Raw genomic sequence first — 12752 nt, forward strand, 5'->3', positions numbered from 1 at the left:
TATCTTATTGAACATATTTGTATCATTGACAGGTACATCTTATCTTGAGCCCGGGAAATAAATGAAAGAAATGTGGTCCTTTCAGTTTGGTCTTGCCAGGTCTTACATTTGTATTATCAGTCTGGATGGCATGGATCTAGTCTCTCTTGTTGTTGGGTACTTTGTTTCAGCCCAGATTGGTTGTTTTCTATGGCGGTTCTGTCCTTTCAAGCCCGTTCTAGGTGGCATGCAACAACTAGCCACTAAGCAATCATGTATCATCTGCTTCATTGCAAAGCTCAGGTATCGGACACACCTGCATTTGAATCCTTGCCCTGTTATTTACAAATAGTATGATTTTTAGCTGAGTTAATCTCTAAGCCTCAGTTTCCTCATCAGTAAACTTAGTATGTAGTAGTACGTACTTCATCATATCATAAAATTCAGCAAATAATCCTCCTAAAGCTTTCATGTATGGTAAACCCTCAATAGACATTGGATATTATTATTTTATCATTAGCTTTGAATTCGTTAATATATTATTTCTAATTACCTAGCTTGGCTTATTCACCATCAGTCAAGTCCTTATGCTGACACATTCTCATTTCTCTCTGTAGCCTGTGTTCTCTCTGTTTTTGTCTGTGTCCCCTTCATGTCAGCTTAAATGGATAAGTGTTTGGTGTTGCCATTTACATCTGTTTTGCTTAGGTGCCTTCCTCCTAGGTACCTTCTTCCTAGGTACCTGAATTCAGTTTGCCACAATTCATACATCCATAGAATTACAGAATTTTGGAAGTGGGAGGAATCATTCTACCATGAAGAAAAACCCAGGATTGTGGACCTAGTCTGTGGGAGAGCAAGGACTAGAAGCCAGAAGCCAGATTACTTGGTGTCTCATCTATTGTATTTTTGTTTTTGTTTTTGTTTTTTTGAGACAGAGTCTTGCTGTGTCACCCAGGCTAGAGTGCAGTGATGCAGTCTTAGCTCACTGCAACCTCCACCTCCCGGGTTCCAGCGATTCTCATGCCTCAGCCTCCAGAGTAGCTGGGACTACAGGTGCATGCCACCATGCCTGGCCAATTTTTGTATTTTTAGTAGAGGCAGGGTTTCACCATGTTGGCCAGGCTGGTCTTGAACTCCTGACCTCAGGTGATCCTCCCACCTCAGCCTCCCAAAGTGCTGGGATTGCAGGCATGAGCCACCCTGCCCGGCCTCTAGTGTTCTTCTACCACATTGTTTTCTTCTCCAATTTCAGGTATACACAATTAAAATATATCCCACAGGAGGCTGGGGTGGGCAGGGAGGCACTTTTATCTAAAAGCACCTTCCTCCATCACCTGTAGTCATGGCAGGGATCTTGAGACCCTGTGTTTTGGGTGTAGAGTAGTTTTCTGGTCCCCAGCATGTTAGGAATTACCAACCATTAGGTGGAGAATGTCCCATTGTTTTTCACTGAGCACATGCATTGAGGAACAACCTCCATGCTGGTACCCTCCTCCATACCAACCCTGCCTTTTTTCTCTTTTGTTAAACCTCAACTTTATGCATCTAGTTTCTTTATTGTTTTAACTTTCCATTAAAATTAGAAACACCCAGAAAAGTAGAAAAGATTAGTATAATGAACAACATATATCCATCAACTAGATTCAACTGTTACTACCATTTTGCCATATTTACTTAAATTATAATTTATAAAATATTTAAAAATATAATGTATGTTTTATACATAATTTTTTGCTGAATTATTTCAAAGCAAATTATAGGCACCAAAGCATGTTACTTTAGACACTTCAGCATATATCTAAAAAAAAAAGATAACTTTCCTAGAAAGCCACAAGTCTACACCTAACAGTATGAATAATTTCGTAACACCATCTATTACTCACTCCAAATTTATTTCCCACTGTTGTCTTCAAAGTATTTTTATAGCTCTTTTGTTCATACCAGAATCCAATCAAGAATCACACGATTAGTTTATTTCTCTTTTAATTTAGACTAGTCCCCTGACTCCCTCACTTTTACTTTTTTTTTTTTTTTTTAAAATGATAGGGTCTCACTCTGTTGCCCAGGCTGGAGTGCAGTGGTGTGATCATAGCTCAGTGTAGCCTCAACCTCTTGGGCTCAAGCGATCTTCTCACCTTAGCCTCCTGAGTAGCTAGTATTACACCTGTACACCATCACACCCAGCTAATTATTATTATTATTAGTAGTAGTAGTAGTAGTAGCAGTAGTAGAGATGGGGTCTCACTTTGTTGCCCAGGCTGGTCTTGAACTTCTGGCCTCAAGTGATCCTTCTGCCTCAGCCTCCCAAAGTGTTGGGATTACAGGCATGAGCCACTGCACCTAGCCCACTCCTATCTTTTTAATGGCATTGACACTTTTGAAGAGATTAAGGCCAGTTCTTCTACCAGAGTTTCCCACATCCTGGGTTTGTTTGATTCTTTCTTCCAAGTGTCATTTTACTTATTACTTTCTCACCTGATTTCCAGTAGGCTGGAAATCAGACTGGAAGGCTTGATTAGATTCCAGTTGAATGGTTTAGGCAGGAAGTTTACCTGGGTGGTGTCGTGTGTTTCAAGTGGCAGCACATTACATCCCACTGTTAATGCTGCTAAGTTTGATCACTGAGTTAGGATAATGATAGATATCTCCATTGTTAAGGAATGTTTTTCTCCCCTGCAAGTAGCATGTAATATACGGGTTGATTCTTTGGCACTGTGAGAACGCCCAGTTGCCCACCAGTCAGTCTTGTACCTAATGGCTTTAGCATTCATTGATCATCAGCTTTCTTTCTTATACATAAAATAGACTTGGCATTTTTTTATGTCCATTTCAGCCTGAGAGAACTACGTTTATTCACAGGAGTTCAGTTCTAAGCTTGGGTGATCCATTACCTTCCATGACCTTAAATCTACTGTGGAGAAACTCATTTCTCTGAGGGATTAGTTGTCAGACCCAGGGTTGAGGCAGGAGGAAAAAACTGGCAGAGTTGGAACTGTGCGTGGAGGACAGATTGCAGGAGTAGATGCCAGCCCTGCAGCGTATGCACATACCGTATTACTGTCAGTCTTTTCACTCACCAAGCATATAAAGAACAACTTTCTTGGATCTTCTCTAAGATTGCTGGAGAAAGAAAGGGAAGTTTGCTTTTAGTCAGTAATCTAAGATTGAATGTGGGAGCTACATTGCTTCTAGAAGCTGGAAGATGGATATGTGCGAAGTTTGCAATTGATCTTGCTTAACTAAATATCTTTCTGTTGGAATGTATGCGTGTATTTAGACTGGCTTTTTGAAACAGGTTGCAGTTTGGACTTAGAACTCTTGGCCTGATTCATATTTTGGGGTTAGGGTGGAGTTTCTCCAGGACTTCTGAGAGTGTGTGAGAAGTTTCTAAACTCAGAAGGCTCCTTTTTTGGCACTGCAGCATCTTTTCTGTTTTGGCATCTTAAGAATCTGGGGGAACCATATAAAGATCAGAAACAAGTCTGGCCCTAAAGACTCCCTCTGACATGGTAATTCCAGTTATTGAATCCTAGCCCATTCGGATGAGACCATATAAAGAGGCCATTTCCTGAAATTCCCGCTCTCTGCCTCTCACAGGCTCCTTTTTGTAGAAAGCTGGTATTTCAGGACTGCAACTGCCAGTCACGTGCTTCCAACTCTTTACTCGCAGTCATTCCTGCCCCCTGTTTATTTTTGGAGAGAACACATTTTTGCTGCTTTTCAGGAGCTATGCAGGGTCCTGCCCCCTCCGTCCATCAGGCGGCAGCCCCAGCAGGCCGTGCTCATTTCCCACACTCGGAGACGTGACTCCAGCTTTTAAGAGAGAACACGAGAGATACACTGCCTAAGGACTACCGTCACTCGATCCTATTTCTGTCCCTCTTGGTGTTACATATTTTAAGACTCTTTCTTTTTTTAAAACAAGTTTAGGGAATGTTACCTGGCAGTAAGTCAGCCAAAATTGGAAATCATTTTTCCAGCTGTTGTCTTGGGGCTATGCCTCTGAATTTCAGGAGAGTAATTTAAAGAATAAACCAGGACTTTTGAATTCTAGGATCAGGCCTTCTCTTCTTTCTGGCTTTTAAGTTTATTTAGCTCTAATCCCTCTCTTCCATGTAGTTTTGTCCTCTCCTCCTTAACACAGGAATAGAAAATAGATTCTTCCAAAATGCCAACTCTAACAGATGTCTTCCCAAGTGCTTAATCAAGGAGGACTCTTGAGTTGATGGACTCTAGGAAAAAAATGCCACAACCGTCTTAGCCTGCCTGAAGGTTAAGTTTTTAGCTTCAATGATGGAGCAGGAGTAAATTCTTTTTCCTGTAAATGAGTAGGCCATTAGGTAGAGAACTCAGACTCACAACATTTGAAGAACAAAATAAATCGTGCGTTTGTGTCTTCCTCTGCTCTGTGGGAAGGACCCATGGTCCAAATGGAAAGATCTGTGAATAAAGGGCTTTAACTTCTCATCAGTCCAGGCAGGCACTGGAGCTCTGACAGTTGAGCTGGCGAGGACATTCACACCCCCGTAGGTTCCCCAGCATCTGATCTGTCACCTCCGGGAAGGGAAGGCCAGCAGTCCTGGCAGCTGGTCATAAAAGGAGCAATAGCAGTGGCTGGCCTAGGTGTGTGTCCAGTGTTTCAGATTGCCCTGGGGAGACAGCCGTGGGCTTTTTTTGAAATGAGGATAACTAGGTGTCTAGGTGTCTATGTGTCATGATACCTCTTAGGGAGAGCAGCCAAGTATTCAGGGACTGGACTGTATATGCAAAAGAAACCGACTAGACCTTTAAAATCACATTGCTGGGGAAAGGAGCAGCACCAAATCCAAGATTGCGACCAGCAGAAGGCTGATGAAGGAGCTTGAAGAAATCCACAAATGTGGAATGAGAAACTTCGTAACATCCAGGTTTGAGGAAGCTAATTTCTTGACTTGGCAAGGGCTAATTTTTCCTGACAACCCTCCATATGATAAAGTGGCCTTCAGAATGGAAATCAGATTTCCAGCAGAGTACCTATTTAAACCACTGAAGACCACAGTTAAAACAAAGATCTATCACCTAAACAATGACAAAAAGGAGCAAGTCTGTTTGCCAGTAATTAGTGCTGGCAACTGGAAGCCAGCAACCAAAACTGACCAAGTAATCCAGGCTGTCATAGCACTCGTGAACAACCCCCAGCCCGAGCACCCATTTCAGGCTGACCTAGCTGAAGAGTACTCTAAGGACTGTAAAAAATTCTTTAAGAATGCTGAAGAGTTTACAAAGAAATATGAGGAAAAGAGACCCATGGACTAAAATCTGCTGCAGTTGATTCCAGCAAGTATGAGCAGAGACCCCAAGCAGTGCATTCAGGACTCTGTGGAAAATTGACACATGCTACCGCCTGGCATTCACTTGTGGCACTTACTAATTTTCCATAGTTTTCTTAATCCAAAGTAGTCAGGAAACCTATAAAGAAAAGATTAAAAATTTAAGATGTTCTAAAAAAAATCATATTGCTGCAAGCCGGTTGTCTGCTTACATTTCAGATTGTTTGTACTTAATTCAAACTGCCACATTATGATCAAGTTGCATCAGCTTCCACTCTACATTCATTGTAGAGTAATGAATGCTGAGGGGCTCAAACTCCCAAAAACATTTCCTGGGGACGCTTACAATATGATGGGCAAGTAACAACATTTTGCTACAGGAGAGTTATGTACCATCCCCAGTATCACTACACCCTTGGATCTGGTTGCTTCTGGAATGCTTTTTTCTTTACATTTCCAATCCAGGACAAGCCCCACTTTGCCCATAAAGTTTCCTTGATCTCTCCTTCTCCTCAGCACTCACCGAGTCTGTACAATTCTGTTTAGCTTTTAGACGTGTATTGTAAGCTTTATGCATGCTTATCAGAGCAGCCTTAATAATGCCCCAATAAAAACCACCAAGATGGCAAGAAAACAGCAAATTTTGATGTAACTGCCCCATGGCTGAGGGATTCCTCCTCAGCTTCATCTTTGGATCCTGGATGCAGCCTCTTCCTGGAACAATTCTGTGTCTCCATCACGGACGCCTAATTCTCACTTCCATTGTGGCCTCTTGGGTTTCAGATTAAGCCTGACATCCAATTATGTGGATTTTGTACAGGCCTGATACACTGAACTCTGCATCTTCTTGGTCTCATGGAACATTTGGGACAGGGATGATATCTTCTACTTTTTCTATTGCACCCAGTGCACATGGGACCAGTGCCGAGTTCCCCACATGGGTAACAAGGTTGATTTCTGGGGAAGAGCGTATAACTTGGTAATAGTTGTTAATTAAGTCCATCTCATCCAGACAGGGTATTTGTGTGTGCCCATAATAAGACTCATACTAGGGGGTGTTTACAAAAACATTTCTAATCCTTGGACTCGGAGAACGAAATCATGTGTGTAAGGACTTCCCATCAGGAGATAGGCATCTCCCTCTAAATGCCCAAGCCTACTTTGCAGAGAGCTAAGGCTACCTGTCCCTCCTACTCTCCCCTCTGCTTCAGTGCTCTCTCCTGAGGTTGACCAGTGGGAGGCAAGCTAACTACCGTAGTCCTGACTCATTTTGCTCAGAGGATTTCTTTGCAATTTTTATTTTTCCGAGTGATCTCAATGTTTGGGTGGAGGAAATGAAAAGTAGCTTATACAGTTTTTATAATATTATATCAACTCCTAATGGCTTCAGTTATTAGTGAAAAAAATCCTTTGATTTTAGAAGTAGGTGTTAAACTGTATTGGCTTTGGAGAATTGACTTTTAGCTGGTGATCTCTTTGTTTTGAAGCTGCTGGTACCATTTTATAGTGGGAAGAAAATGAGAGGAAATGTGGCTTTGTGTTACCTCTAGGCAGAAGAGATTTTCACCCAATAGCCATGGCTTCCTTGGGTTTGTGGTTAAACAAGATAAAGATGATCATTTTGGTTTTTAGACTCTTAGGGAGCACTGTTAACCGTTTGATATCCATTAGTAAAGTGACAACTCAGGCCAGGCTCAAAGGAGCCATTTTAACCGGGGTAAGATGATATCTCAGTGTGGTTTTGGATTTGCATCTCTCTGATGATCAGTGATGTAGAACATTTTTTCATATACTTGGCCATTTGTGTGTCATCTTTTGAGATTCTTTTCAGATCCTTTGCCTGCTTTTTAATGGGGCTTTTTTGTTTTGTTTTGTTTTGTTTTTTTGCTATTGAATTATTTGAGTTTCTTGCATATTCTGGATACTAGTTTCTTGTTGGATAGTTTGCAGGTATCTTCTCCTATAGTTTATCTTTTCACTGTGTTGATTGTTTCCTTTCCGGTGCAGAAGGTGTTAGTAGATTTTATAGTGCCAGGTCTTACATTTAAGTCTTTAATCCATTTTGATTTGATTTTTTATATGGTGAGAGATGGGGAAGGTCTAGTTTCATTCTTCTGCATATGGAAATCTGGTTTTGCCCGCACCACTTATTGAGGAGACTGTTCTTTCCCTAATATGTTCTTGGTGTCTTTTTAAAAAATCATTTGGCTAGAAATACATGGATTTATTCCTTGGTTCTCTATTCTCTTCCACTGATCTATTTATTTTTATACCAATATTATGATGTTTTGGTTATTATAGCTTTGTAGTATTAGATATTTTGAGGTCAAATAGTGTGATGCCTCCATCTTTGTTCTTTTTTGCCCAATGTTGCATTGGCTATTCAGGCCCTTTTGTGGTCTCATACAAATTTTAGGGTTATTTTTTCTGTTTCTGTGAAGAATGTCATGGATATTTTGAGAGAATTGTATTGAACCTATAGATTCCTTTGGGTAGTACAGTCATTCTAACAATATTAATTCTTCTGATCCATGAGCATGAGATGTCTATTTGTTTATGTCCTCTTGAATTTCTTTCATTAGTGTTTTGTAATTTTCGCTGTAGAAGTCTTTCACCTTCTTGGATAAATGTAATCCTAAGTATTTTTTTTGTAGCTATTATAAATGGGATTGCTTTCCTGATTTATTTTTCAGCTAGTTTGTTATTGGTGTGTAGAAACACTACTGATTTTTGTATGTTGATTTCATATTCTGCAACTTTACTGAATTCACTTACTTATTCTAAGAATTTTTTGATGGAATCTTTAGGTTTTTGTATATATAAGATCATATCATCTGCAAAGAGGGACAGTTTCACTTCCTGTCTTCCAATTTGGATGACTTTTATTTGTTTCTCTTGCCTGATTACTCTGGCTAGAACTTCTAGGGCTATGTTAAATAAAAGTGGTGAAAGTGGATATCCTTGTCTTGTTCCAGTTCTTAGAGGAAAAATGTTCAGCTTTTCTCCGTTAAGTATTATGTTAGCTGTGGGTTTGTCATATGTGGCCTTTATTAAGTTGAGGCCTAATTTGTTCCTTCTATGCCTGATTTGCTGAGAATTTTTATTATGAAGGGATGTTCAATCATATCAAATGCTTTTTCTGCATCTATTGGGATGATAATATGATTTTTATCCCTCATTCTATTGGTATGATATATCAGATTTATTGATTTGCTTATGTTGAACCATGCTTGCATCCCTGGGATAAATCCCACTTGATCATGGTGTATTATCTTTTTGATGTGTTGTTGGATTCAGTTTGCTCATATTTTGTTGGGGATTTTTGCATCCTGTGTTCATCAGGGATGTTGGCCTATAGTTGTTGCTGTTGTGGTGGTTGTGTGCTTATCTGGTTTTGGTGTCAGAGTAATAGTGGCTTTGTAGAAGAGTTAGGAAGAATTTCCTCCCATTCAATTTTTGGGAATAGATTGAGAAAAATTGGTGTTATTTCTTTGTAAGTTTGGTATAATTCAGTAGTAAAGCTATGTAGTCTTGGGCTTTTCTTTGTTGGGAAGCTTTTTATTACTGATTCAATCTCATTACTTGTTAGTGGTCTGTTCAGGTTTTCTATTTCTTCCTGGTTCAATTTTGGTAGGTTGTACGTGTCCAGGAATTTATCCATTTCCCGTAGGTTTTCCAATTTATTAGCATATACTTGTTCATAGTAGTCTCTTATAATCCTTTGTATTTCTGTGGTATCAGTTGTAATGTCTCTTTTCTCATTTCTGATTTTATTTATTTGGGTCTTCTCTCTTTCTTGGTTGGTCTAGCTCACAGTTTGCTAATTTTGTTTATCTTTTCAAAAAGCCATCTTTTGTTTCATTGATCCTTTGTATTTTTTTAAGTCTCTATTTTGTTTAGTTCTATTCTGATCTTTATTATTTCTTTCCTTCTAGTGATTTGGGGTTTGACTGGTTCTTGCATTTCTAGTTCCCTGAGGTGTGTTGTTAGCTTGTTCATTCAGAATCTTTCCTTTTTTTTGGATGTAGGTTTTCATTGCTATACTTCCCTGTTGGCTGTGCTTTTGCTGTATCCCGTAGGTTTTGGTATGTTGTGTTTCTGTTTTCATTTGTTTCAAGAAATTTTTAAATTTTCTTCTTAATTTCTTCATTGATCCAATGGTTGTTCAGGAGCATGATGTTTAATTTCTGTGTATTTGTACAGTTTCCATGATTCCTCTTATTATTGATTTCTAGTTTTATTCCATTGTCATCTGAAAGATACTTGATATGATTTTGGTTTTTAAAAATTTCTTGACATTTGTTTTGTGGCCTAACATATGGTCTGTCCTGGAGAATGTTCCATGTGCTGATGAGAAGAATGTGTGTTTTGCGGCTATTGGATGAAATGTTTAGTAAATGTCTATTAATTTCATTTGGTTTAAAGTGCAGTTTAAATTCCCAGTTTTCTTTATTGGTTTTCTGTCTAGATGATCTGTCCAGTGCTGGGAGAGTTAGATGTTGAAATCACCAACTATTACTATATTGGAGTCTATTTAGATCTAATAATATTTGCTTTTCATTATCTGGAGGCTCTAGTGTTGGGTGCGTATATATTTAGAATTGTTATATTGATCACCTTATCATTATAGAATGACCTTCTTTATAGTTTTTGACTTAAAATCTGTGTTATCTCATGTAACTCGTGTAAGTGTAGCTTCTTCTGCTTGCTTTTGGTTTTTATTTGCGGGAATTTTTTTTTCCATCCCTTCACTTTTAGTCTATGTGTGTCTTTATAAGTGAAGTACGTTTCTTATAAACAGCAAATATTGATGCTTTTTAATTCATTCAGCCAGTTTAGTGAGGAGTTTAATCCATTTTATTTCTGCCATTTTATTAATTGTTTACTGGTTGTTTTATATATCCTTTGTTCCTTAACTTCCTTTCTTAATTTTTATCATTGCAGTTTGATGGTTTTCTGAAGTGGTAATGTTTGAATTCTTTCTCTTTCCCATTTGTGTATCTGTTCTACTAGTGAGTTTTATACTCTCTTGTGTTTTCATGATGGTATATAGTATTCTTTCACTTCTAGATATGTAGGACTCCCTTAATAATTTATTGAAGGACTAGTCAGTGGTGATTAATTCCCTTGTTTTTGCTTATCTGGGAAGGACTTTATTTCTCCTTCATTTTTGAATAATAGTGTTGCTGGGCATAGTAATCATAGCTGACATTTTTTTTCTTTTCAGCACTTTGAATATATCATCACAATCTCTCCTGTCCCATAAGGTTTCTGCTGGGAATTCCCTTATGTGCAACTTGACACTTTCCTCCTGCCTTTGTTTGAATTTTATTTTTGTCTTTGACTTGACATTTTGATTATAATGTGCCTTGGAGAAGATCTTTTTGAGGTGAATCTATTTTAAGACCTTTGAGCTTCCTGTATCTGAATATCTATATCCCTTTCAAGACTTGGGAAGTTTTCAGCTATTATTGCATTAATAGATTTTCAATACCTTTGCCCATCTCTTCTCCTGAGACTTCAAAAATTTTAATACTTGTTTTCTTTATGGTATTGCATATGTCAAGTAGGCTTTCTTTATTCTTTTTTCTTTTTTGTCTAACTGAGTTATTTCATAAGACCTGTCCTCAAGTTCTGAAATTCTTTTTCTCTTGCCTGGTCTAGTTTATTGTTGAAGCTCTTGATTGTATTTTTTCTTGCTTTCATTGACTTCAGTTCCAGGATTTCTGTTTGGTTCTTTTTTATGATGGCTATCTCTTTATTGACTTTCCCATTCAGATCATGAATCATTTTTCTGATTTCTTTGTACCTTTTTTTTTTTTTTTGAGATGGAGTCTCGCCCTGTTGCCAGGCTGGAGTGCAGTGGTGTGATCTCAGCTCACTGCAACCTCCGACTTCCTGGTTCAAGCGATTCTCCTGCCTCAGCCTCCCGAGTAGCTAGGATTACAGACATGTGCCACCACACCCAGCTAATTTCTGTATTTTTAGTAGAGACAGGGTTTCACCATGTTGGCCCGGGTGGTCTCAATCTCCTGACCTTGTGATCCACCTGTTTCGGCCTCCCAAAATGCTGAGATTATAGGCGTGAGCCACCGCAACTGGCCTTCTTTGTACTCTTTTATCTGTGTTCTCTCATATCTCACTGAGTTTCTTTAATATCATTGTTTTGAATTCTTTTTCATCCATTTCATGTATTTTCTTTTCATTGGAATCTGTTACTGGAGAATTATTGTGTTCCTTTAAAGGTGTCATGTTTCCTTACTTTTTCATGTTTCTTGTGTTCTTACATTGATATCTGTGTATCTGGTGTAATAGTTGCATCTTCCAGTCTTATGGATTGACTTCCATAGGAAAAGACGTTTTCCTATAGATGTATCTATAGTGTTGGTTAGGTGGGGTGCTTTGGCTTTGATTCTGGGTGGGTGCGGTCATGTAGTTTTTATATATCTTCAGCTGTAATCAGCATCAGTGGGTATCAATGGGTTCTTTAGTGGCTTACGCTATAGCTGTTATTAGAGGCTGTGACAAGGCTTTGCTGCAAATGGGGATACCAAGTGGGCTTGTACTTAGGCACTGGTGGTGGGGGTGGAAAGCCAAGTATGCTAGTCCCTGGGGCCCCCAGGTGGTGTGCATGGGCTCTGGTGATGGTGGATCTGGGCAGGTCAGTCCTTAGGCCTCCAGTGCCTTGCTCAGGTGCCAGGGGTGGCAGTGATGGGCCAGGTGAGCCAGTCCCCAGGTCCCCAGGTAGTGCATATGGGTGGGTGGTGTCTGCAAGCTGGGTAGACTGGTCATCAGGCTTTTGGGAGACATATATGGACACTGGTGGCAGGCAGGGTAGGCCTATTCCCAGGCCCCCAGACCATGCGTGGGTGGCAGATAGGGCAGAACAGTCCTTTGGACCCCAGAAAATGTGCACCAGTGGTGATGGGCAGGCTGGATCCATCCTAGGCCCCTGGGTCGTGTGTGTGCTGGCAGTGGTGGCAGTGAGTGGGGTCAGCCTATCCTCAGGCCCCTAGATGGCATACATAGGTGCTAGTTGTTGGTGGGGGCAAGTCAATCCCCAAGTCTCTTAGACACTGTACTCGGTCACTGGCAGCAGTGGCAGGGGTTGGGGTCGGCCTCTTGAGTAGATTTTTAATCCACCCACCAATTTAGTTTATGTCTTCTAAGCAAGTCTCACTCTTACATCTTTATTTTATTACTTTTTGGTTTATAAAAGCAGAAGAAAAAAGGAAAATTAAAATTGCCTATAATGGAGTCCCCTGTCAGTCATGTACATATAACTCATTAACACTAGATAGTATATGTTGATAATCATTTTAAAAAATGCATCAAAAGCATATACTTACTGTTTGGTAACATGTTTTTGAAAATTAAAATGTATCGAACTTTCTTATATCATTGGGTTTTTTTTTAATAACATGACTTTTTGTTACTTGCATAGTATTTTCATGTGTATTT

General features: G+C 39.4%; 1 protein-coding gene and 1 pseudogene across 7 annotated transcripts in view; both read left to right on the top strand.

Moving 5' to 3' along the window:
• IFT43 (intraflagellar transport 43) overlaps window positions 1-12752 on the top strand; it is a 99240-nt gene that overhangs the window by 23608 nt on the left and 62880 nt on the right. The window lies entirely within an intron of this gene.
• Window positions 4774-5429, top strand: LOC102120287 (ubiquitin-conjugating enzyme E2 L3 pseudogene; annotated as a pseudogene).

This window comes from Macaca fascicularis, chromosome 7, assembly GCF_037993035.2.
Source record: "Macaca fascicularis isolate 582-1 chromosome 7, T2T-MFA8v1.1".
Lineage (NCBI taxonomy): Eukaryota > Metazoa > Chordata > Mammalia > Primates > Cercopithecidae > Macaca > Macaca fascicularis.